Raw genomic sequence first — 26,412 nt, 5'->3', positions numbered from 1 at the left:
CTGGTTGGATCTCCTTGCAGTCCAAGGGACTCTCAAGAGTCTTCTCCAAAACCACAATTCAAAAGCTTCAAATCTTCAGCGCTCAGTTTTCTTTATGGTCCAACTCTCACATCTGTACATGGCTACTGGAAAAACTGTAGCTTTGACTAGATGAATTGTTGGCAAAGTAATGTCTCTGCTTTTTAATATGCTGTCTAGGTTTATCACAGCTTTTCTTCCCAGGAGCAAGTATCTTAATTTCATGGCTTCAGTCAGCATCTGCAGTTATTTTGGAGCCCAAGAAAATAAAGACTGTCACTATTTCTGTTGTTTCCCCATCTATTTGCCTTGAAGTGATAGGACCGGATGCCATGATCTTAGTTTTTTAAATGTTGAGTTAATTAGTCACTAAGCAAATGCAAATCAAAATCACAATAAAGTACCTCCTCACACCCACTAGAGTGGCTAGTAATGTATAAGGCTTCAGTCACTGTGGAAACAGTTTGATAGTTCCTCAAAAAGTTAAACATAGAATTTCCATCAGTTCGGTTCAGTCGCTCAGTCGTGTCCGACTCTTTGCGACCCCATGAATCGCAGCATGCCAGGCCTCCCTGTCCATCACCAACTCCCAGAGTCCACTCAGACTCACGTCCATCGAGTCAGTTATGCCATCCAGCCATCTCATCCTCTGTCGTCCCCTTCTCCTTCTGCCCCCAATCCCTCTCAGCATCAGAGTCTTTTCCAATGAATCAACTCTTCGCATGAGGTGGCCAAAGTACTGGAGTTTCAGCTTTAGCATCATTCCTTCCAAAGAAATCCCAGGGCTGAATTATCATATAACCTTGCAATTCCACATCTGGGTATATACCCAAAATAACTGAAAACAGGTCCTCAAACAAGAACATGTACACATGTGTAAATAGCGTACACACTATTTACAAAAGCCAAAATGTAGAAACAGCCCAAAGGCCCATCAAGAGGTTAAAAAGCAAATTGTGGTATATACATTCCTAGTCCTTGTTAGTGCTCAGTTGTCTCCAACTTTTTATGACCTCATGGACTATAGTGCACAAGGCTCCTCTGTCCACAGAATTTTCTAGGCAAGAATACTGGAGTGGGTTGCCCTTTCCTCCTCCAGGGGATCTTCCCAGCCCAGGGTCTGAACCTGCGTCTCTTACGTCTCCTGCATTGGCTAGAGGATTCTATACCAACTGCGCCACCTGGGAAGCCCAGGTATATACATTAAGTGGGTATTATTCAGCTATTGAAAGGAATGAAGTACCAATATATGCTATTCTTCCAAAGCATTATGCTAAGTTAAAGAAGCCAGATATAAAATATCACATATTGTATCATTCCATGTATAAGAAATATCCAGAATGAATAAATCCATAACCACAGAACACAGATTCAGTTCAGTTCAGTTCAGTCGCTCAGTCGTGTCTAACTCTTTGTGACCCCATGAATCGCAGCATGCCAGGCCTCCCTGTCCATCACCAACTCCCGGAGTTCACTCAGATTCGCGTCCATCGAGTCAGGGATGCCATCCAGCCATCTCATCCTCGGTCATCTCCTTCTCCTCCTGCCCCCAATCCCTCCCAGCATCAGAGTTTTTTCCAGTGAGTCAACCCTTCGCATGAGGTGGCCAAAGTACTAGAGCTTCAGCTTTAGCATCATTCCTTCCAAAGAAATCCCAGGGTTGATCTCCTTCAGAATGGACTGGTTGGATTTCCTTGCAGTCCAAGGGACTCTCAAGAGTCTTCTCCAACACCACAGTTCAAAAGCATCAATTCTTTGGCGCTCAGCTTTCTTCACAGTCCAACTCTCACATCCATACATGACCACTGGAAAACCATAGCCTTGACTAGACGGGCCTTTGTTGGCAAAGTAATGTCTCTGTTTTTTAATATGCTATCTAGTTTGGTCATAACTTTTCTTCCAAGGAATAAGCATCTTTAATTTCATGGCTCCAATCACCATCTGCAACAGATTAGCGGGTACCAAAAGCTGGGAGGAATGGGGAGAAATGGCTTAATGGATAAAGATTTCACTTCGGAAAGATGGAAACGCTTTGGAGCTAGAGAGAGGTGGTGTTTGCACAACACTGTGAAAGTACTAAATGCTAATGAATTGTTCACTTTTAAATGATATATGTGAATTTCACCTCAATCGATTATTTTGTTTAATTACACAAGTGAAGTAAAAGTGGATAATTTAAAAATTCTCCAATGTATTTTGTCGATCTGGATGGTATGACCAATGATATAGGTGCAAATTTTAAAGTTCACCATATGGTACAGAATGTTTTTTCCCCATTAGGCAGAAAAATTGTGCCAAGAAAATAAATGGTTTGTTCTATTTCAATGGAGCACTCTTCACACCAGCTATTTAAGACAAGAAAAATAGGTCAATTTATTGGGTTATGCTGACAAAGGAGGAAAAGAAGGAAAGTTGTGGAATAAGAGAATCATACACTTTCATGAAGGTTTGTTGCTAAGTTGTGTTTGACTCTTAGAGACCCCATGGACTGCAGCCCACCAGGCTCCTGTGTCCACTTATTTTCCTACTTTTCCCTAAATTAGAGTATGTTCATGATCTCTGCACTTGTTGTTCATGGGGATAGAAATGCTGGAAATGAAAGGGACATTAGAGATCTCTCCTGACCACGGTTTGACTATAGCCAGACTCTACTTTAAATTACTTGCTTCATAGAGAAATGAATACTACTTGTGTCATTTGAACCCCTTTGAACCAAACATACTCAACAGTGATGGTTAATTTTGAGTGCCAACTTGGCAAGAATAATGTGCCCATTACTGTAAAAGTATTTTTTATTTGATGTGATTAACATTTACAATCAGTTGACTCTAAGTAAAGCAGATTACCCTCTATACAAAGTACCTCCTCCAATCTGTTGATGGCCTTAAAAGCTAAGACTGAGGTAACCTGGAGAAGGAATTCTGCCTCCAGACTGCGATGCAGAAATTCTGCCTGGGTTTCCAGCCTTTGGGCCCCAAACTGTGAATCCACTCTTATCTGAACTTCTAGTCTGCTGGCTTGCTGTACAAATTTGAGACTTATCAGCTTCTCAACTGCGTAAACCAATTCCTTATCTATCAACAGAGAGAGACACTGAGAGACTGAGAGAGAAAGATCCTTTTGATTCTGTGTCTCTGGAGAACTCTGACTAATACCATCACTTCACCGTCACCCTCTCACCCTGATCAGTCTTGGCTATTAATATAAGGCCACTGCTACATTGCCAATCTCCCTCCCCACAAGGCCACTACATCAGAAGTAATCACTGAGCCCTCACAGGCTTATTTGCCTTAGACTCACTCCAAAGAAACCAGGGCTTAATTATTTTTTGCTCCTAGATTCACCCTGCTTAATAATACCGAAACTACAGAACATGGTGTCATCAGGTCTCAATGACAGCACAAAATGATGGTACATTTTAAACCGAGTATATTCAATAGCTAAACATATTCAGTGTTACTTCCTCAAAGGAAATAAATTACAATAACACTCAGAAGCAAGTAGCTGACAGCCATTCTCTTGTCCTATTTTCCAAGATGAGACAATAACAAACACCATTAAAAAAAAAATCCTATACACAGCCTGCATCAAACGAATTTGGAAATGGTTAAGTTTTACTTCATCTCACTCTGGGAGACTGAAGACATATAATGCAGACCTGCAGAGGAAAAAGCAAGGTCAGCCTGTATGCAAGACAGCAAAAAAGACACAGATGTGTATAACGGACTTTTGGACTCAGAGGGAGAGGGAGAGGGTGGGATGATTTGGGAGAATGGCATTGTAACATATATACTATCATGTAAGAATCGAATCGCCTGTCTATGTCTGACGCAGGATACAGCATGCTTGGGGCTGGTGCACGGTGATGACCCAGAGAGATGTTATGGGGAGGGAGGTGGGAGGGGGGTTCATGTTTGGGAACGCATGTACACCCGTGGTGGATTCATGTTAATGTATGGCAAAACCAATACAGTATTGTAAAGTAAAATAAAGTAAAGAAAAAAAAAAAAGAAAGAAAAGAAAAAGCAAGGTCAGCACTGCTGTGTGGTATGTGGTAACTCAACCAGCTTCCTCACTGGGAACACATCCTCACAAAAGACCAGGAGAAAAAGATGGTTCTCAGCGTTCTTATAAAATTCAATAAGGAAGCTCTGAGACCTTCATTGTTATTAATAGGCAAGAGAAAAATAAATTAGAAAAATAATGAAACCATTATCACCTATCAGATTTATAAAAATTAAAACACTTAGAACATCCAGGGCTGCTCAAAATGTGGTTGAAACTTCCCATGCTGCTGACACTGGTTTCAACTACTCAACAATCTGGAAAAAAAAAAAAAAACTGATGCCATCTATTATCTCTCTTCATGTTTACAATGCATTCACTTACCCAACAACCTTGCTGGGAAATAAAAGCATTGGAACATGGCGATTTATGCACCAGGATATGCATTAAAGCATACATGTAGCATAGTGTTAGTCCCTCAGTCATATCCGACTCTTTGTGACCTCATGGACTGTAGCCCGCCAGGCTCCTCTGCCCATGAGATTCTCCAGGCAAGAATATTGGAGTGGGTTACAATTCCCTTCTGCAGAAGATCTTCTCAACCCAGGGAGCAAACCCAGATCTCCTACATTGTAGGTAGATTCTTTACTGAATAAGCCTCCAGGGAACTCCCATATTAAAGCATACATGCAGTTAAAAAAAAAAAAACCCAGCTAAAAATAACAAACATGTTTATAAAAAGCATGGCTGAATAAGCCAGAATATATTCTATAAAATACTAAGCATATACTAACAGTAATGAAGTATATTACAAGTATTAATTTGGAGGGCTGTTCATGAAATATAGTCAGTGACAGCATAAGCAGCAGAGAGATGTATAGAGTGTGAATTCATATTTATAAAAAATTCCTACGTTGGCATCAACACGTTTGTTTGCATATGTTTGCACAGAGAAAGGCCTGGAAGAACACACACAGAGTGCTAACTCTACTGCCACTGAGATGGAATTGCAGATGGGGGTGAGGAAGGGGATGGCTGTTGTCAATGTTTCATTTTTGTGCTTCTGTATTGTTTGACTTTGTATTGCTTATATATATTTTAAATTAGAGGATACTTACTTTACCATAGTGTGATGGCTTTTGCCATACATCGACATGAGTCAGCATTAGGTATACATATGTCCCTTCCTTCTTGAACCCCTCTCCCCACTCCCTCCCTTTCCCACATGCTAGACTGTCACAGAGCTCCAGCTTTGGGTTCTCTGCTTCATACAGCAAGCTCCCATTGGCCATCTGTTTTACATATGGTAATATACATGTTTCAGTGCTATTCTCTCAGATCATTCCACCTTCTCCCTCCATCACTGTGTCCAAAATCTGCTCTTATGTCCACATCTCCTTTGCTGCTCCGCATGTAGGATCATCAGTACTATCTTGCTAGATTCCATATATATGCATTAATATACGATATTTGTCTTTCTCCTTCTGACTTACTTCACTCTGTATAATAGGCTCTAGGTTCATCCACCAGTCTCTTTCTACAGCTGAAGAATATTCCATGATGTATATGTACCACAACTTCCTTATCCATTCATCTGTCAATGGACATCTAGGTTGCTTCCTAGCTATCGTAGATAGTGCCGCAATGAACACTGGGTGGCTATGTCTAAATTTTCTGTGCACTGTTTTGACATCTTAAAAAACCTTTCTGGCTGGGGAGAGGCTGCCCTTTCCCTGATCTGGCCACTCCTCTGAGACAGGACAGGGCTCAGTCCAGCGAGTCTCTGACAGGCACACTAACTGATCCAGAGCAACACTTCCATTCTCTGGCCTGTGCACCCCAGGAGGTAACATTCTTCTGCCTCAATCACCCCAAGGCCAGGTACCTGGCATCTGGGACCACCCATGTACTTTAGAGCCTGAGGAAATTATTTCAACTAGCCAATTGCAAGAGGTTCCCCGGTGGCTCTGCAGTAATTTGCCTGCAATTCAGGAGACCAGAGTTCGATACCTGGGTTGGGAAGATCCCTTGAAGGGCCTGGCAACCCACTCCAGTGTTCTTGCCTGGAGAATCCCATGGACAGAGGAGCCTGGCAGGCTACAGTCCACGGGGTCACACAGAGTTAGACACGACTGAAGTGACTAAGAAGCAGCAGCCAGTTGCAAACTGTTTCCCCTGTCCTGCCTTTCTTGAGCGCGCCCAGACAGGCTCTGGTCTTGGTTTTCCCTTTGCTCTTGCTGTCTCCTGACAATCCTGAGGCTTCCCCACCTGGCCCTGCTCCACCTGCTGAGCTTCCTATATCGAGGACCCATGAGAACCATGCAGGTCCGACTCCCTGAGCCTCTCGTGTGTCCCCTCTTGCGGCTGCACATGACCGACTGCCATCCAAAAGACACAGAACAGACGTGTTATACAACCCTGTACATATTCTGGCATTTAAAACCATCTGGTATTACTTTATCACTAAATTTGTTGCTGTTGTTTCGTCACTAACTTGTGTCCAACTCTTTGGGATCAAATCTGGGATCCAAGGATCAAATCTGTGTCTCCTGCAATGGCAGGCAGATTCTTTACAACTGAGCCACCAGGGAAACTCCATCATTAAATTTATTTATATTATAATAAATTTATGTATATTTAATTGGTATATTCATTTATATTTAATTGGTGTAAATTTATTTATATTTAACTCTATCATTAAATTTATTTATATTTAATTGGTACTTATACTATTATATTAATTTCAGGTGTACAGCACAGTGATTCCATATTTCTGTAGACTATATTCCATTTAAAGTTATTGTAGGACCTCCCTGGTCGTCCAGTGGTGAAGACTTCGCCTTTCAACACAGGGGTTGTGGATTTGATGCCTGGTTGGGGAGCTAAGATCTCACATGCCTCGCAGCCAAAAAACCAAAACATTAAACAGAAGCAATACTATAACAAATTTAACAAAGACTTTAAAAGGGGTCCACATTAAAAACTCTTGAAGACATTAAAAAATAAAAAAAAATCAAGTTATTGTAAAATATTGGCTATATTTCCTATGCTGTATCATATATCCTTGCAGCTTATTTTACTAATAGTAAAACAGTCTAACATTTAAATAAAATAAACTCTTCAACAAAAATCTAACATAGAAACTTAACAGACAATTAAATCAAAAGAACTTTAGCTTTCATTACTTTTATTACCAAAGGGATAAACACAGACATTTCAGGTAGGTGCAAGGGCTTCCCAGGTGGCGCTAGCAGTAAAAATAACTGTGCTTAGTCACTCAGTCATGTCAAGCTCTTTGCAACCCCGTGGACTGTAGCCTGCTAGGCTCCTCTGCTCAAGGAATTCTCCAGGCAGGAATACTGGACTGGGTTGCCATTCCCTTCTCCAGGGGGTCTTCCCAACCCAGGATCGAACCCAGGTCTCCCACATTGAAGGCAGATTCTTCACCGTCTGAGCCAATGCAGGAAACATAAGAGACTCAGGTTCAATCCCTCGGTAGGGAAGATGCCCTGAAAGAGGGCATGGGAACCCCCTCAAGTATCCGTGCCTAGAGAGTGCCATGGACAGAAGAGCCTGGTGGGCTACAATCAATGGAGGTGCAGAGCCGGACACAACTGAAGCGTCTTAACACACAGGAGCAGAAGGATCTGAGGATGAAGTGCACCACATCTACATATGCAGGGGGCCAATTATAAATGTGAGTGTCCCATCTACATGTGCAGGGGCCAATTATAAATGTGAGTGTCCCATCTACATGTGCAGGGGCCAATTATAAATGGGAGTCGCTAAGAAGGCTTGAGAAGGCCTCTCTTCAAGGTTTCCTCAATATCTAACCCTATTCCTTCCATCAAGCTCTTGATGTAAGACTATTTCATTAGAAATGGTATCAGCTGCTGGTGGTGATGTTTAATTTTAGCCTCTCATTCTTTCCTTTTAGTATATGATTCACACTATTTGTCTCATGCCTTTGGCTTCATTTTAGGAAGCAGCTGTTTAACCTCCTGTTCCTTGAGCTAGTAATCTCTATAATTAAGAATTCCGAAAGAAAACTGGAAGGGGTACAACCTAGTTCTTGGATAAAATTATATCTGTGCATGGGAAATTTATTTCCTTCCGATTACTTTAATTATAACTTAAGCACTTATAGCATTTATTTAGCATTTAAATCTTAACAACAAAGCTTCACTTAAACTGGAGATTCCTGGCTGACTTCTCTCAAATTCATCTTTTATTTTCATTTACATATTTGCAGCCAGTACATTTTTATGGACTATTTTCAAGTTTTAAATGTTTAACAGACTAAACTAAGGGAAGGCTCCACTCTGCCATGCGAATGATTAAACACTGAAACTTCAGAGGTTTAATGCAATAACAGCTTTACACAAAGTGAGGTAGACCAGTTGTCTGTCTTCCATTTTGAAATGACATCCTCTGGTGCATGAAGGGCTCCAAGGGCACTGTGACAGGGGAAGAGAGGGTAAAAAGAATGTAGGGGGTCTTTTATGTACCAGGACTTAACATGACTTGCTTTACTTTTCTCCAGATTCTAATGGGCAGACTCTGAGCTCAACAACAAGGGAACTGTGACATGTGGAAGGGTATTTGTTCATCCAAAAGAAGGGGGAAGGGATGGAAGACAGACAGGGGAGGGATATTTGTTAGGTACCATCAGTATCTACATTAGATAAGTGTTTAAAATAACTCCCCAAGGTAGAAAAGCAGAGTGGAAGGAAAATTTTTAACATTGTACCTTTACTTCTTGCTTGATGTTGCTTTAACACTGCATGTTGGAATTTTCTAAGCTTAGATACAGAAGGTACTGATTCTTACTGGGAACAAGTGGAACACTCCTAATTGGGTGACAAGTGTGGTCAGGCAGTGGGGATGGTTTCAGCTTAGAATAAAGTGAAAGTTACGTGTGGCCCCTGGGAACGGACAGACGAGAAAAAACAGGGTTGGGGTCTAAAAAAGAGAATGATAGTCAACTTTCAAGGTATTTCTGGAAGGTCAAGGAGTAGGTAGATTTTCAGTTTCAGGAACTCTTCTTCACATACTGAACCTTTGCTCATTCTTATTCCCTAGGATTGCATCAATATTCCTCTTTCTGTTTCCCTACTCTATTTCTCATAATTGGTCACATGCAAAAAAAATCGAAAGTTTAATTCATGAAAAAGAGGTTGACGATTAGAGACAAGCTAACATCACCACAATTTTAATAAAGAAAGAATAAGCTATCAAGAGACTTCAGAAGATGAAGCCTAAGGTCCACTTCTATCATGAAGAAGATTGAGATGAATGAAATACAGTCTCTTTTCTCAACTAGTTCACAATCAGGTAAGAGGAGGTGAACTGTTACTGTCATGTAATATGACACAGAACCTAAGAGCTCTATGCACAAAGTTACAATGGCAGTTTACAATGCACAGCATACATACTTGCCTGTGAGGAAGGTGGGCAGGGACCTGTCACAAAAGGGATGTGTGTGTCTCAGAACAAAGAGACACATGGAAAGTCAGACCCCTGAACTATCACGACTTGGTATGCAAGAGTGGGCCAAGCTGGATGTGGGAAAATGAGGGGAACGATACTAGAAATAGAGGCTGGGATCACAGCATGCAAGTCCCCAAAAGCCAAATTAGGATATTTGAACATCTGGGAGCAAATAACAGCAAGCTATCACAGATTTTATAGGGAATAGAATGATTATGCGAGAAGCTTCCCAAACTGGTGTTTGTATAACAATGTCTCTCACCAATGCCTACAGTCAACATGATTTGACATATGACAACATATCTCTTTCCTAGAGATTCACAAAAACTCTAATGAACATGATATACACTTGATAATTTTTTTTTTTTTGGCATTTGAAGGAGGATGTGCAAGAATATTTGTACCCTGTACTTTATTTTTTAACTTTTTAATTGAAGTATAGATGACTAACAGTAGTGCGTAAATTTTAGGTGTATCGAATAGTAATTCTCATCTTTATTGCAGATTATATTCCATCATAAGTTATTACAAGATATTGGTATAATTCCCTGTGCTACACACTAAATCTTTGTTGCTTATCTATTTTATGTCTGGTAGTTTGTATATGTTAATCTCATACTCCTCATTTGTACTCCCCGCACTTGAGAATTCTTAAAATTAAGAAGCTTAACTTGGTTTAGCATAGTATTTCCAAAATACAATTAAGTATGTGTATTATTTTTCTATTGCTGTGTAACAAAACATTTCAGTTTTAGAAAATTAAAGTCTATTTATTAGCTCACAGTCTGTGCATCAGAAGTCTGACATGGCACACATAGGTTCCCTGCTGTAGTTTTAACAAGGTTAATATCAATGTGTTGCCCAAGTTAAATTCTTAACTGGAGGCTTTGTGGGGCCTGCGTCGGGGTGGAGAGGGGAATCCACCACCAAACTTTAATACTGTTGGCAGAATTCAGTTCTTTGCCTCTTTGCTGTTGCAGAACTGATGCCATTTCCTTGCTGGCTGTGGACCCTGCTGCCTCACTCACAGTTCACAGCATGGTGGGGTGGGGGTGGGGAGCTTGCTTTCTTCTAAGTAAGCCGGGGAAGCCTGGTGTGCTGTAGTCCATGGGGACACAGAGTCCGACACGACTGAGTGACTGAACTGAACTGAAGCAAGCCAGGGCACATCTCTCTGTTTTCTTGTCTCTGACCAGAGGGCTCATAGGTTAGCTTAGGCCCACCAGGATAAAATTTTCATTTTAAAGTCAATCAATTTGGGCCTTTAATTACATCTACAAAATCTCTTCCCAGCAGTAATGACTATTTGATTGAGGAACCAGGAATCTTGAAGATCCATTTAAAAATTCTGCCTACCACAATAAGCAACTTTTTTCTGTGGAAAATATTTTAGGATACCGCAAAACAATATTTCACAGCTGCCCAGTTTGGTAAAAAAACAAAACAAAACTGGACGGATGTTGTAGAAAGAATGCTCCAGAGAGAGTATCCCGAAGTGTGGAAACTGGGAAACTGGTTAAGATGCAATCGTGGCTATCAAAACAAGATAAAATGAACATCTAAACTGAAAGAATTTGGAGGTATAAAGATAACTTGAGGAGGAACAGAGTAGGAAATAGTAGACTAGACAAGTCTACTATTAAGTTCAGGACAAGAAACGGAACTGACAAAGAAGAGACAATGAGTTTGGTTTTCAATATGTTGAGTTTGAGGTCTGTGCTGTACATGGGAAGAGAAAAGTTTGAAAGTTTAAGGAAAAACAGGAATTGACGATATGTATGTGGGAGTCATCACAATGGGTAGGATTTCCTAAGTTGGGTGAATAGAAGAGCATGGAAGAGGAAGGGGGATGGAGTGAATAAACATGTTCACTAAAACACAAGAATTAATCTAAAAACAATAAAAGAGCCGGTTATTTTACCTGCAAAGCAGGTTTACCGGAGGGCAGCAAGGAACTGCAATGTGCTACTATGGAGAACCATGTACAAATCAGTAAAGCAAAAGGAAGGAAACTCTATTTTACAGAGGAGAAGGGCAAATTGAGAAGGGATGTCTAAACAAAAAGTTCATTGGATAAAAGTGGAAGTGTGAAGTTCAGTGGCTGAGCTGGTGCTAGACTGGGAGAAAAATCTTTCTTGCTCCTGTGGGTGGTAGTAATGTGATGCTCACTTCCTTCTAGAAAGGCAAGGTGCACCACTTCCTGCTGGAACACATACTGGCCTTGTGCATATCTACACGCGTGAGAGCTCCCTCTTCTGCCCTCCAGACTCTGCTGTGGTAAAGTTTTTCTTTATTAATTTTCATACAAGCAACGCCTTATTAGGGCAGGAGAAGGCTCAGTCAAATTTACATTAATATTAGCAGAGTATTTAATAGACTACCCCATGAGATCCCTGCAGATAGATGAGAGTTACATAATAAATATTTGCATTCAGCAGTGATGATTCATGAGTCTTTGTCAAAAGAATTAGTGGAAAAGAGTAGTGGTCTTGAAGTCAGGGGAGAATCTGGACTCTTCTACTAAAAGTGAGTTCATATAATAATGGATTAAACAACAACCACACACACTTACACAATTCTTGAGTAAATGAAAAACCAGTTGTGTGTCCTTGAACCATTCAACCCACTTTCCAGGTCTCTGTTTCTCATCAATATGAATGCTTCATGAGATATTCTGAAAAATCCATTTATCTCCAAACTTCTAAGGCTTATCAACTACAGAAGTAGTTGCAAAGCACCACGCAGGTCTCATCTTTGATCTGCCCTGTTTAACATTTTCGTGATTTGGATATGTACATAGTAAGCAATCATGTAGTTAAAACAAATCTGAGAGACACGGCTAAGTGACAGATGGCAAGAATCAACATTACATTGTTGGCAGGAATCTGGAAACAAAACCACAAATAATTAGTCAATACTTTGACTAAACAAAGATTATTGCTGGAACTTAGAATTTACTTCCTAAAAAATGTAGTTACAAGGCGAGTAGTACGATTTCCAGATGAAGCCACTCACTTCTCTCTGGTCGGTTCCTGAGCTGTGGGGCTCCCATCAGGTGCTGAATGGCCTTCCTCTCACAGTGCAAACAGTATCCTCTGTCCTCTGCTGCTCCCCAACCTACTGTTGCCATGCTCCAGAGTCACTTAGCACCTTGTTTCACTACGTGACTTGCCTGCAAACCAGAATTTCCTCCTACAAAGGATCTCAACTAGACGTTATTCTAAAATTTTTAGAATTTTTAAACGACTGTGTTAATACAGTGGAGTTACACCTTCCATCTTAGGGCTGGGAGGTGGGCCTCTCTGGCCCCACCCACCTCATGCCCCTCAAGCACAGTTCAGTTCAGTCGCTCAGTTGTGTTTGACTCTTTGCAACCCCATGGACTACAGCACTACAGGCTTCCCTGTCCATCACCAACACCCAGAGCTTGCTCAAACTCATGTCCATCGAGTTGCTGATGCCATCCAACCATCTCATCCTCTGTCATCCCCTTCTCTTCCTGCCTTCAATCTTTCCCAGCATCAGGGTCTTTTCCAATGACTCAGTTCTTTGCATCAGGGGGTCAAAGTATTGCAGCTTCAGCATCAGTCCTTCCAATGAACATTAAGGACTGATTTCCTTTAAGGTCACCCTTTTTGAGCTGTTCCTTCTAGCCTGGAGGCACTGGTCATTTTGCAGTTTTTTCATTTACCAGCTGGGGACTCTACCAAGGTATATGTGCCTATCCATTTATAGAGTGTGTGGGAAAAGGAAGGAAAGACTCTTCTAAATGTCCTCCACCATCTCTTTAACTCTCACTGCTTATGCGCTCTGTAGAGAGCTATTCTGCATTCACTGAGTCTGTTCTCCTGAAGTCAAAGCCTGAAAGCACTACTATGTCCTCTTTGTCCAGAGGAGGGTCCTGCCTAGGACAAAACTTCCCTATCAGAGAAGGAAGATGACTCAAGCCTAGGCCTGTCACTGGAATTTGATTTAGAAATGAATGATTGCATTTAAAGGATTACAAATCTATTCAGTTTACCTTGATTTAATTTCATCTATTGATTTAATACAAATCTTGATCAGGGGAATCAACCAGGAATAATATGTCATTTGCTAATGAAATAATTGCATCAAAATAACAAAAAGGTTATGACCCAGCTGAATGTATACAGCTCCCAACACAACATAGCAATATGGTTTCGTTTATTTCTTTCTACAGACAAGGAGAGAAGGGAGGGAGGAAGGAGAAGATGAAGGGAGAAAGAAAACAAAGAAAAAGCTCAGCTCAATTGAAGGATTTCCTAGCCATCTTAACTACTGGTTTATGTAAAGCTAAAATTAGTGAAAGTCATTCAGTCATGTCCGACTCTGTGCGACCCCATGGACTGTATAGTCCATGGAATTCTCCAGGCTCGAATACTGGCATGGATAGCCTTTCCCTTCTCCAGGGGATCTTCCCAACCCAGGGATCAAACCTAGGTCTCCCACGTTGCAGGCAGATTCTTTACCAGCTGAGCCACAAAGGAAGCCCAGGAATACTGGAGTGGGTATCCTATACCTTCTCCAGCAGGTATTCCCGACCCAGGAATCAGACTGGTGTCTCCTGCATTGCAGGCAGATTCTTTACCAACTGAGCTATCAGGGAAGCCAGTAGCTAAAATTAGTGAAAGTGAAATCGCTCAGTCGTGTTCGACTCTTTGCGACCCCATGGACCGTAACCTACCAGGCTCTGTGGTCCATGGGATTTTCCAGGCAAGAATACTGGAGTGGGCTGCCATTTCCTTCTCCAGGGGATCTTCCCAACCCAGGGATCGAAACCGGGTCTCCTGCACTGCAGACAGATGCTTTACCGTCTGAGCCACTAGGGAAGCCCTAATCCCTCCCTTAATTCAGCCCTTTAATGAAAGTGGTTTGCAATGTAAAATCCCAGAAATTTTACTTCCCTTTGCTATCCTGATTCTATGGCCTGCACATAGATGCTTCCTGGTGGGCCTCTTCATAAATGTGGAGTTTGAACAATGGTCCAAAAAGTCTGGTAACAATTTCTTACTGAGAAGACGTCAGTAGACCATGTCCCTTGGTCCCAAACCTGTGGACCCTGGACTCAGAAATTTGGAAAGGTGATATTTAGGAACTGAGCTACATGGCTCTGAAGGTAGGACCATGTTTTTGATTTAGCGAAGCAGTCTCTGAGGACACACTGTTTTCCTGTGAGAAAACAGAGGATGTTGTGTGTGTGGGCGGGGCAGGGGGAGGGGCGGTCCGAGCATTCTTACATAAAGACTTTCAGCTTGCTTCCTGAGATGATAAGACCTAAATGCAAGGATTTTATTCAGAAATTATAAACCACTTCAGGACCCCGAATTGTGGATCATAAGTACTCAGCTTTTCTTCAGGCTTCAATAATTGTTGAGTTCTTTCTACCATGTATAAGGCATTACACTGCATCTTGGGGTGAGAAAAATGCACATGGCAGATGCCTGCATCTCCAAGGTGGGAGACAGATCTGAGGTGCAAGGAAAGGAATGATATCTGGGGTTACTGGGTAACAGAGAGATGCAGCTTTTAAATATTATCTCAGCATTTGATGGTTAATGGAGTGTTTTCCCAGATCTAGGGGCTGAAGAGAAGACTGGGTAGCGAGGTGAATTTAAAAATCCATTCCAGTGTCTGGGTATACGTAGGAGTCCAACCGAGTACTGTCAATATCTTGAATCAATAGTTACCTTTCATCTCTGTTGGCAAGTTAGCGCTTCAAATGTCATAAACTAAGAGCCAGGTGATGAGGACTTGAAAGAAGGACCTGATTCTATGGCAAAATCCCTCCAGTGGTCTGTTTTCAGTTCAAGGTCTTCACAGACAGATGAGATAAATGCATCTTAATATGTCCTTGCTGGAACTCATCTGACAAAAGCATCTCTGAAATTCCTGGAACCATCCGACTAACAGACTTAAATATTTAACTGCTGTCAGGTTGGAAGGTTTTTGGAACATTGAATTTAAGCTAGAACATTAAGTTTAAGCTTTCCAGTCTTTTAGCTACCGGGTAGGAACTGACAGATAAGAACTGGGAGATGGAAATGAAAATATACCCCAGGAGTCTTTTACATTTTTATCATACTTTGATCCACTGGCATATTCTCTTATGCCTGGCTCCCAAGGCAACCAGTATAAGGGATCAGAACAACCCACTGGTGAGTCCTTATCAACAGTGCTGAAAGGGCAAGGAACAACGGGATGAGCAGGACTCTGTATCTGGGAATGCTCTCCAATTGTGCATTAGGAAAATAATCATTTTCCATGATTATTCTTAAAACATAAGAGAGATAAAATTGTAAACCACAATAATTGAGATCTGCAAGTAGGGAAGCCTAAGAACTTGTTGTTACTGATCACATATGATGGGTCAAACACTAAGCTAGACACATCACATTTTAGATCTCATTTAATCCTCCAAACACCCATAAAGGTAGAGACAGTCTTACTAACTTGTTACGTGATACAAGCTAAATGCTTTTGATTTTTCAAATCTGTTAAGGCTTACTTCATGTAAGCTCTGATTACCTAAAAGCCCAATGTGTGCTGATCTTGAGAGAGTAGAAGTATTATATAACTTGGAGATTTTGGTATCAAATGCCTCTGCTTAAGAAAAGCAGAGAAAAACAGAGAAAATAAATAGAAGAAGAGAAAGAAGAGGGTGCATAAGACAACATCCAAGGATGAAGGGAAGGAAGCCAAGAGCAGGCCAGGAAGGAGGGATGTCAGGAGGGAAAAAAGTGTTTTATAGAATTAAAATTTTTTTTCTTGCTAAATATTTACACTATAAACCATTTCCACTCTTCTTCCAAAAAATCTCCCATATTTTAATAAAATCAACAGTGGAAGAACATTAAGTCTTACTTCAAAAAGGGCATGGACTGAGAACAGAGGTTGCCAGGGCCAGAGGTGTGGGAAGCAGCAGCTTGTGAAATACACAGAGTTGGGGCAGTTGAGACTCCAAGAATTTGAATGGCAGCCTTAAAATACAATAGCTAGGAAGTGGAACCAGGATTTGGTACTGTTTCTGGCTTCCCTGGTGAATCAGTGGTAAAGAACCCGCCTGTCAATGCAGGAGACTCAGTGTCGATCCCTGGGTCCAGAAGATCCCCTGGAAACAGCATCCTATTCCAGCATTCTTGCCTGGGAAATCCCATGCACAGATGAGCCGGGCAGGTTACACTCCATGTGGTCACAAAAAGTCAGACATGACTTCAGTTCATTCAGTTCAGTCACTCAGTCATGTCTGACTCTCTGCAACCCCATGGACTGCAGCACTACAGACTTCCCTGTCCATCACCAACACCCAGAGCTTGCTCAAACTCATGTCCATTGAGTTGGTAATGCCATCCAACCATCTCATCCTCTGTCATCCCCTTCTCCTCCTGCCTTCAATCTTTCCCACCATCAGGGTCTTTTCAAATGAGTCAGTTTTTCCCATCAGGTGGCCAAAGTATCAGAGTTTCAGTTTCAACATCAGCCCTTCCAATGAATATTCAGGACTGATTTCCTTCAGGATTGACTGGTTGGATCTCCTTACAGTCCAAGGGACGCTCAAGAGTCTTCTCCACAATGCAGTTCAAAAGCATCAATTCTTCGGTGCTCAGCTTTTTTTATAGTCCAACTCTCAAATCCATACATGACTACTGGAAAAACCATAGCTTTAACTAGATGGACCTTTGTCAGTAAAGTAACGTCTCTGCTTTTTAATATGCTGTCTAGGTTGGTCATAGTTTTTCTTCCAAAGAGCAAGTGTCTTTTAATTTCATGGCTGCAGTCACCATCTGCAGTGATTTTGGAGCCCAAAAATATAAAGTCTATCCCATGCTGTCTCCCCCCAAGGTTTAGGAAGCATCAAGGTCAACCTCATCTCCTACAAATAGAAAGCTTAGATTCAGAAAAGCAAACTGACTTTCCCAAGGTCAAATTGGTAGGTTCTCCCCACCACACCATGGTTTGTGGGATCTGATCTTAGTTCCCTAACCAGAGATTGAATCTGAATCCTAACCACTGGCATGCATGCATGCCAAGTTGCTTCAGTCGTGTCTGACGCTTTGCAACCCTACGGACCACAGCCTACCAGACTCCTCTATCCATGAGAATCTCCAGGCAAGAATACTGGAGTGGACTGCCATTCCCTCCTCCAGGGGATCTTCCCAACCCAGGGATCGTATCCAAGTCTGTGGTATCTCCTGGACTGGCAGGCAGGTTCTTTACCACTAGCACCATCTGGGAAGCCCTCTAACCACTGGACCTCCAGAGAATTTCTCAGGTTTGCTTTTTTTTTTTAAATAGCTAAAACTAGAACTCAAATTTTTTTCTAGAAAGTTTTAATCCAATTAACTTTCCACATTTTTGTCATGATCTCCAAAGACTCAATATCATAAAGTCCAATAGGAACATCTCAGTTCCATCTCACCAGACTTTGTGGCAAGGTTTTAAACAACTGATCATTTTTCCCTTCTTGAGTCATCTTGATATCCTGGCTTTGATAATGCCACACTCTTCTGGTTTCCTCTTAGAAGGAGAATGGCAGCCAAGAGCCTGGAGCTAGCCTGATGCTAACGGTCAGCCTTGGTTTTGCCAATATCTGGCCTGCATGCACTGCTGGACTCCCTTAAACATAAACAATTGCACAGAAAATCCACCTTAAACAAGGCCATGATGTGACCACCAGGCATCAAAACAAGAGACAAGACTGCTTCCTAATACTGTGTTCACACAGACCTGTGTGTGAACACAGTCCAAACCACAGAAGACCAAGCATCCCCCACCCTGGTTCTGCAGAAGCCCCCTAATTAGCCTCCCAGACTCCACCGTGGCTTCCTCTCCTGAGGCATAGGCTAGAATCTCATCTTGCTAATAATGCAGAAAGGAACTGACTAGAAGCTGTTTCAAGAGAAGCAGTAAAAAGGCTACAGAAACAAACACCAGCTTGAGTCGCAATCCAAACTTTGATGATTCGTATGGTAGAACCAGGCCACCAAGAGAGCTACCGCCACTGCTATAATCATTCGACTGGTAAGGCGACACACTCCAAACCGTGCAGCCTCGCCACAAACAGGAAGCCAGCATGTTCAGAAGCTGCTTCTCCTGGCAACAAGACCAGCCAGCAGAAAACAGAGGAATCAGCCATCTCATGGCCTCAACCCTATTAAATCTCATGTGACTGCATTTGTTTGGTGGAACCAACATCACCTCCAGATCTCCCACTAAACAGGAACCTGGCAATGTGGGTTATATTTTTCTGGTGTCTCCAGGACCAAGAGGCGCTCTAGAAAGAGGCTGGAGTAGATACTGATCATCAGACTCTAGGACCTATTATCCTTGTCCATTTCAACTTGGTCAAGCATAAGCCTCGTGATCCCACCCCTCCTTGGTCAGCACGCTCACAGAAGGTGCGCCATCTGCTGGGAATAAGATTCCAAGTCCTTATGGGATGGCATCTAGGTGCAGACTCCTTCCACTCTCTTCCTTGCTCTTTCTGCTGGGGCTGCTCTGGCTTCTTACGCCCCACCCCCCACCATGCTGGAATATTCTTATTCCCAGACTGCTTGCTTCTCACTCTGTCCAGAAAGGTTTTCCCTCAGATACTCATATTGTCTGTTGCCCTACTTCCCACAGCACTCTGGTCAAAAGGCCAAGCTGCCCTCTCCTGACCACCCTGCTCCATCAGCTCTGCTGCTCACCCTCCTCAGCTCCTCTCCCACTTCACCCCTGCCCCCTGGTCACACCTCTGTCATTTTCTATGTCTGTAGCCTGCTTTATTTCACCTGATAGCTTTTATTGCTTAATTATTTTGTTTTTAATTTTTGCTGTGCTGGGTCTTTTTGCAGTTAAGGGCGGGCTTTCTCTAGTTGCAGTGAATGGGGGCCACTCTTTGCTGCAGTGCGTGGGCTTCACCTTTTGGTGGCCCCCTTGCTCTGGAGTGCAGGCTCTGGAGTGTGTGCTCTGTAGTTGTGGCGCATGGGCTTAGTTACTCTGAGCCACGTGGGATCATCCCAGACTAGGGATCAAACCTGTGTCCTTTGCACTGGTGGGCAGATTCTTAACCACTCGATGACGGGGGAAGTTTCCCCTCCTGATAACTTTTACACTATTGGGGATTCTATTTATCTGTTTGAATGTTTATACAGTTGACCTTTAAACAACATGGGTTTGAACTATGAGGGTCTGCTGAGACTCAGATTTTTTTTTTTTTTTCATTAAATCCATACTACACTGATAGCATCCCTGGTTGAATCCCCTGATACAGAACCATAGATATGGAGGGCAGACAGTAAAGTCTGACAATATTTGGAGGGTTAGCACCTCTAACTCTGACTTCAAAGGTCAACTATAATCTGTCTCACCTCATGAACATATAAGATTCACAATTTGGCTGTGTTATACTTGGGACCGGGAACAATAATGTCTGGCACACAGCAGAGGTCAGTAAACATATATTTGTAAAATAAATTGATTATTCACTCCATCAAAACAATCTCCAAAGTGTGAACTAAGAAATGTAGGTATCAGTAATGAGGGAAATGGAGTTCAGGTCCACGTTCCTTATCCTCAACTCTAAAAGCCAAAAACTATTAACTCGAAGTTTGGCAATTAAAAAAAATAAAACTCAACCTACTTTTTTCATGGAACACCATTTTTACTTGAAAGGACAAATGACAGGAAAACTATGACAAACATATCTTTAAAGAGGAGTGAAGTGGGCATGTGGGTTCAAAGAAAACAACTGACAATGTTTATTAATGATTAAGCTTAAAATTTAAGCTTTTAAATGAAAATTAGAATTCTGAAAAACTTGTATTCACCTTAGTAAGCTTGTCAGCTTTCCAACAGTTGTCAACTTTTTTGATGAGCTCAGTGGTTATATTAATGAAAAGAACTTTACAATTTTGTATAATGAAATGTGCTAATATTTGCAAAATCAGCATAAACAAGTATTTGCCAAATAGCCAATGGATCATGTTACAAAATGAATGGGTAAAAGATCTATTTAAGTTTCAAGACAGATCAAGAGATTTTAATAAACTAGAGTACAAAAATTTCATTGATAAGATTTCAGATTCCACAGTTTTACTAACCTCTGTGAACTCACTAATTATCAGGTTGTGATGTAGTCTCAAACAAAAACATCCACACTTATCTGAGCAAGTTATTAAAATACCCTTTCCTTTTCTAACTACATATATGTGTGAGGCTAAATGTGTTTTCATATACTTCAATCAAAAAAGCATATCACAACTGACAGAATACAGAAGCAGATTAGGATCTAGTTCTCTTTTTTTAAGCCAAACATTACAGAGATTTGCAAAACTGTAAGGTCTTCCCTTTCACTATTCTTTTGTTTTAGAAAACAAAGTTATTTTTCATAATGAATATGGTATATGTGGGTTTCCCTGGTGGCTCAGCAGTAAAAGAATCCACCTGCAATGCAGGAGCTGTAGGAGACGTGGGTTCGATCCCTGAGTTGGGAAAATCCCCTGGAGGAGGGTATGGCAACCCACTCCAGTACTCTTGACTGGAGAAGCCCATGGACAGAGGAGCCTGGTGAGCTACAGTCCATAGGGTCGCAAAGAGTTGGACACAACTGAAGCAACTTAGCATGCATGCATGGATGGTATAGAGATTTAAATATAATGTGCGTTATGGTTACTTTTAGGCTTCCCTGGTGGCTCAGATGGTAAAGCGTCTGCCTACAATGTGGGAGACCCGAGTTCGATCCCTGGGTTGGGAAGATCCTCTGGAGAAGGCAATGGCACCCCACTCCAGTACTCTTGCCTGGAAAATCCCATGGATGGAGGAGCCTGGTAGGCTGCAGTCCATGGGGTCGCAAAGAGTCGGACACGACTGAGTGACTTCACTTTCACTTTCATGGTTACTTTTAATCAATTAATAAATATTTCTACACTACCAGTCTCCATTTCTAATATGGCAAATATTGATAGATATATTCCATATGACAAAAGCTCCCTGAAGTCCTATAATTTTTTGAGTATGAAGGGATCTAGAAACCAAAAATTTGAAAACTGCTGTTTTAAAGCATATTCTCAAATTAATATGCAAGTTAAATTCAGATGAAACCATACACTAATGATATATTTTTATGTGCTCATGCATCCTAGGCTGCTTCAGTCATGTCTGACTCTTTGCAAACCCATGGACTATAGCCCACCAAGCTCCTGTCCCTATGATTCTCCAGGCAAGCATACTGGAGTAGGTTGCTATGCCCTCCTCCAGGGGATCTTCCAGACCCAGGGACTGCACCCGTGTCTCCTGCAGCTCCTGCATTAAGGTGGATTCTTTACCACTGAGGCACCTGGGAAGCCTATTTTTACGCAACTCAACCAATTAATTCTAAAGTTCTTTGGAAAAAGAAAATGTGCATTAATAATCAAGGAAATTTCAACAAACTAATCAATGAAAAGGGACATTCCCACTTACATTAAAACAGAACAGAAAACTACAGAATTATAATTGTACTGGGTATAGAAGTAAATAAGGAGATGATGGGAAAAAAAATGAAGACACTGACTCAAAATATAATTATGGACAGATTTAGATGAAAAACAATGTTGGATTCTGTTTTCGTTAAGATCCTTGCTGCTGCTGCTAAGTCGCTTCAGTCGTGTCTGACTCTGCGCAACCCCATAGACGGCAGCCCACCAGGCTCCCCCGTCCCTGAGATTCTCCAGGCAAGAACACTGGAGTGGGTTGCCATTTCCTTCTCCAATGCATGAAAGTGAAAAGTGAAAGTGAAGTCACTCAGTCATATCCGACCCTCAGCGACCCCATGGACTACAGCCTTCCAGGCTCCTCCGTCCATGGGATTGTCCAGGCAAGAGTACTGGAGTGGGGTGCCATCGCCTTCTTCAAGGTGTAGGTAATAAAATCCACTCAAACTAGCTTAAGATAAAAGGAATTTATTAAGGGGTATGTGGAGTTCACAACATTGTCTTAGTAAATAAATGAAGAAAAAGATTCCAGGCTGAATTTCCAGGAATGATTATCAAAACCAACCCCCAGAATGAAACAGTTAAGGCACCTGATGCACGCACAAGAGGCAGCTGCAGAATCAGGAGCTGCTACCACAGCTGCCCCTTCAGAACAACAATTCTCTGCCATCTCAGGAAGCTGCCAGCATAGGAATCCATCTGCCTAATGAGAAGCAGCCGCCATAGATGTTGATTCTAGAACTTGCTGGTGCTGACAAGATCCAAGTCTGCCGGATGAATACCCGACGCCCTTCTTTTCTCTCTAAACAACTCAGTTCAAATGCAAGTCTCTCGTAGGTATCTCCTACTGATGGAATCAGACTCTCATCCAAAAGTCCTAGTGAAACTGAAATCTGGAAGAGAGTGGAACGATCTTTGAGTGAGGTATTCTATTGTTACCCATGATCCTTATCTTGCACTATAACAGTAACAAATTACAAAGGTGTTATAAGAAAATATAGGCTAGAGAGTTCCCTGGTGGTCCAGTGGCTAAGACACTATGCTCCCAGTGCCAGGGGCCTGGGTTCAATCCCTGGTCAGGGAACTAGATCCCACATGCTGCGACTATGACCTGGGGCAGTCAAATAAATAACTATTTAAAAAAAGGAAAAAAAGACCAATATTTTTATAATTGTTACAAGAGGAAAGATTTCATAAGCAAAATACAAACTCCAGAGGCCCCTGTATGATAAATTGATAGGTTTGACTACCTAAAATTTTAAAGCTGTTACATGAAAAACAGAGACACAAATAAAATTAAAAAGACTTGCCCTAACTGGTAGAAAACACTTGTCATACATTAGACCTTTGGAACCGGAGAAGGCAATGGCACCCCACTCCAGTACTCTTGCCTGGAAAATCCCATGGATGGAGGAGCCTGGTGGGCTGCAGTCCATGGGGTCTTGAAGAGTTGGACACGACTGAGTGACTTCACTTTCACTTTTCACTTTCATGCATCAGAGAAGAAAATGGCAACCCACTCCAGTGTTCTTGCCTGGAGAACCCCAGGGACGAGGGAGCCTGGTGGGCTGTCGTCAATGGGGTGGCACAGAGTCGGACACGACTGAAGTGACTTAGCAGCAGCAGCAGCAGACCTTTGGAACAACAGTGATGAAGCAGGGAAGAAAGTCTCTCTGGGGCTACCAGTGCCTTACCATGTGCAGTGGGTCACAAGTTTCCTCAAGATTGCCCCTGTTTCAGCTAGAAAATGAGGAGAATGGCCTAGACACTTGAGACCTTGCAGACATGTCCAAAGCCAAATTCATCACTAGATCTCAAACCTGCTCTGGCTCCTAGGTTCCCATCTCAGCCAGTGGCTCTGCTCTCCACACAGTCACGCAGACCAGAAACCTGAGTGTCGTCAGAATGCTCCCTTCCCCTCACCTCTAGTCTCCTCCTCAGTCACAGGTTCTGCCCCTGCTCCCTCCTAAACGTCTTCCACCACTGCCATCTTACTCACAGCCCCAGCATCATCACCATCTCTGCTGCCTACTGCACAAGTCCCAGCCTCCACCACACTCTCCTACTCTTCTTCCACACCAGAAGCCACGAGGGGGAATCACACTTTTTTCAAGATCTGGATTTTTTCAAACTGAGGTATTCTCAATAAAATGACTTTCCACATCCAGAACTGATATGCTCATTCTGTTCAGTTCAGGTCAGTCGCTCAGTCGTGTCCAACTCTTTGCGACCCCATGAATCACAGCATGCCAGGCCTCCCTGTCCATCACCAACTCCCAGAGTTCACTCAGACTCACGTCCATCGAGTCTGTGATGTCATCCAGCCATCTCATCCTCTGTCGTCCCTTTTTCCTCCTGCCCCCAATCCCTCCCAGCATCAGAGTCTTTTCCAATGAGTCAACTCTCCGCATGAGGTGGCCAAAGTACTGGAGTTTCAGCTTCAGCATCAGTCCTTCCAAAGACATCCTAGGGCTGATCTCCTTCAGAATGGACTGGTTGGATCTCCTTGCAGTCCAAGGGACTCCCAAGAGTCTTCTCCAACACCAGGCCAGGAAGCAGCAGTTAGAACTGGACATGGAACAACAGACCTGTTCCAAATAGGAAAAGGAGTATGTCAAGGCTGTATATTGTCAACCTGCTTATTTAACTTATATGCAGAGTACATAATGAGAAACGCTGGACTGGAAGAAACACAAGCTGGAATCAAGATTGCTGGGAGAAATATCAATAACCTCAGATATGCAGATGACACCACTCTTATGGCAGAAAGTGAAGAGGAGCTAAAAAGCCTCTTGATGAAAGTGAAAGAGGAGAGTGAAAAAGTTGGCCTAAAGCTCAACACTCATAAAACGAAGATCATGGCATCTGGTCCCATAACTCTATGTGAACTAGATGGGGAAACAGTGGAAACAGTGTCAGACTTTATTTTTTGGGGCTCCAAAATCACTGCAGATGGTGATTGCAGCCTGAAATTAAAAGACGCTTACTTCTTGGAAGAAAAGTTATGACCAACCTGGATAGCATATTCAAAAGCAGAGACATTACTTTGCCAACAAAGGTCCATCTAGTCAAAGCTATGGTTTTTCCTGTGGTCATGTATGGCTGTGAGAATTGGACTGTGAAGAAGGCTGAGTGCTGAACAATTGATGCTTTTGAACTGTGGTGTTGAAGAAGACTCTTGGGAGTCCCTTGGACTGCAAGGAGATCCAACCAGTCCATTCTGAAGGAGATCAGCCCTGGGATTTCTTTTGGAAGGAATGATGCTAAAGCTGAAACTCCAGTACTTTGGCCACCTCATGCGAAGAGTTGACTCATTGGAAAAGACTCTGATGCTGGGAGGGATTGGGGGCGGGAGGAGAAGGAGACGACAGAGGATGAGATGGCTGGATGGCATCACTGACTCGATGGATGCAAATCTGAGTGAACTCCGGGAGTTGGTGATGGACAGGGAGGCCTGGTGTGTTGCGATTCATGGGGTCGCAAAGAGTCGGACACGACTGAGCGACTGAACTGAAATGAAGATAACATCGATGTAAAAACTGCTCTCCATCATATTTGTACAGGCAAAAACTTATTGGCAATTGCATAGAAGTCTAGAGACATTGGCTCAGATAGTAAAAATCTGCCTGAAATTTAGGAGACTCAGGTTCAATTCCTGGGTTGGGAAGATTCCTGTAGAGAAGGAATTAGCAACCCACTCCAGTATTCTTGCCTGGAGAATTCCATGGACAGAGGACCTTTTGGGCTATACTACATGGGGTTTCAAAGAGTCAGACATGACTTTCTCTTTTCTAAAGACATTACACACACCCTTAACAAAAGTGATTTCTGGGAAGGACAGTGCATCTAGGGTGGGAAAGAGGCTGTGAAAAGAGCCAATATAGAAAAATCTGTACATCTTTTGTTTAATTTTTTACCAAAACATAGTTGGATCTTACAATTAAAAAGTGTATTCTGATGCCTTTTTGCTATCTGGCAATAAATATATTTTATTATGTTTCAGGGCATAACATTGGGCTGTTTAATACAATCACAATTATGGTAGGCATTTTCAGTGGTTAGCTATACTTTCTGAAATCAGATTGTTTATATTTTGGATAATGGCCATATTCTTAATAATTAATTCCATGCAATTTTCATCACTTTACTTATTCACATGTGACACACTCCCTGAGTTTATCACTGGGATAGTACTAATTCCTGAGCCTTCAGCACTAGAGTCAGCCTCACAGGTTGCTACCCCATTACTTTCTCCCCAGATTATGAGGGTCCAATTTTCCACCTCCATGTAAGCATGAATTTGTGTCAAATTACAGAAGCCACAAGCGAAAAGTAATACATGGTAAAGGACTCTCAAAACTCTGTCTTTCCTGAAACAGTACAGCAGTATTGATCCAGAGCAGTTGAATCATTACGATCTCTTCTG

At 42.2% G+C, this 26,412-nt stretch overlaps 1 long non-coding RNA gene across 3 annotated transcripts in view; it reads right to left on the bottom strand.

Moving 5' to 3' along the window:
- Positions 1-26,412, bottom strand: part of LOC121818076 (uncharacterized) — a 222,741-nt gene that overhangs the window by 75,271 nt on the left and 121,058 nt on the right. Inside the window, exon 5 of one of the 3 annotated variants that reach the window (XR_006058187.2) lies at positions 22,435-24,574. The exons of the other annotated variants lie outside the window; for them this stretch is intronic. This is a non-coding gene — a long non-coding RNA (uncharacterized LOC121818076). Of the gene's footprint in view, positions 1-22,434; positions 24,575-26,412 lie in introns of those variants that run through there. 3 annotated transcript variants of the gene reach the window in all.

Source organism: Ovis aries, chromosome 26 (genome assembly GCF_016772045.2).
Source record: "Ovis aries strain OAR_USU_Benz2616 breed Rambouillet chromosome 26, ARS-UI_Ramb_v3.0, whole genome shotgun sequence".
In the NCBI taxonomy this organism is placed as follows: domain Eukaryota; kingdom Metazoa; phylum Chordata; class Mammalia; order Artiodactyla; family Bovidae; genus Ovis; species Ovis aries.
This window is presented reverse-complemented; position numbering and strand designations above follow the sequence as displayed.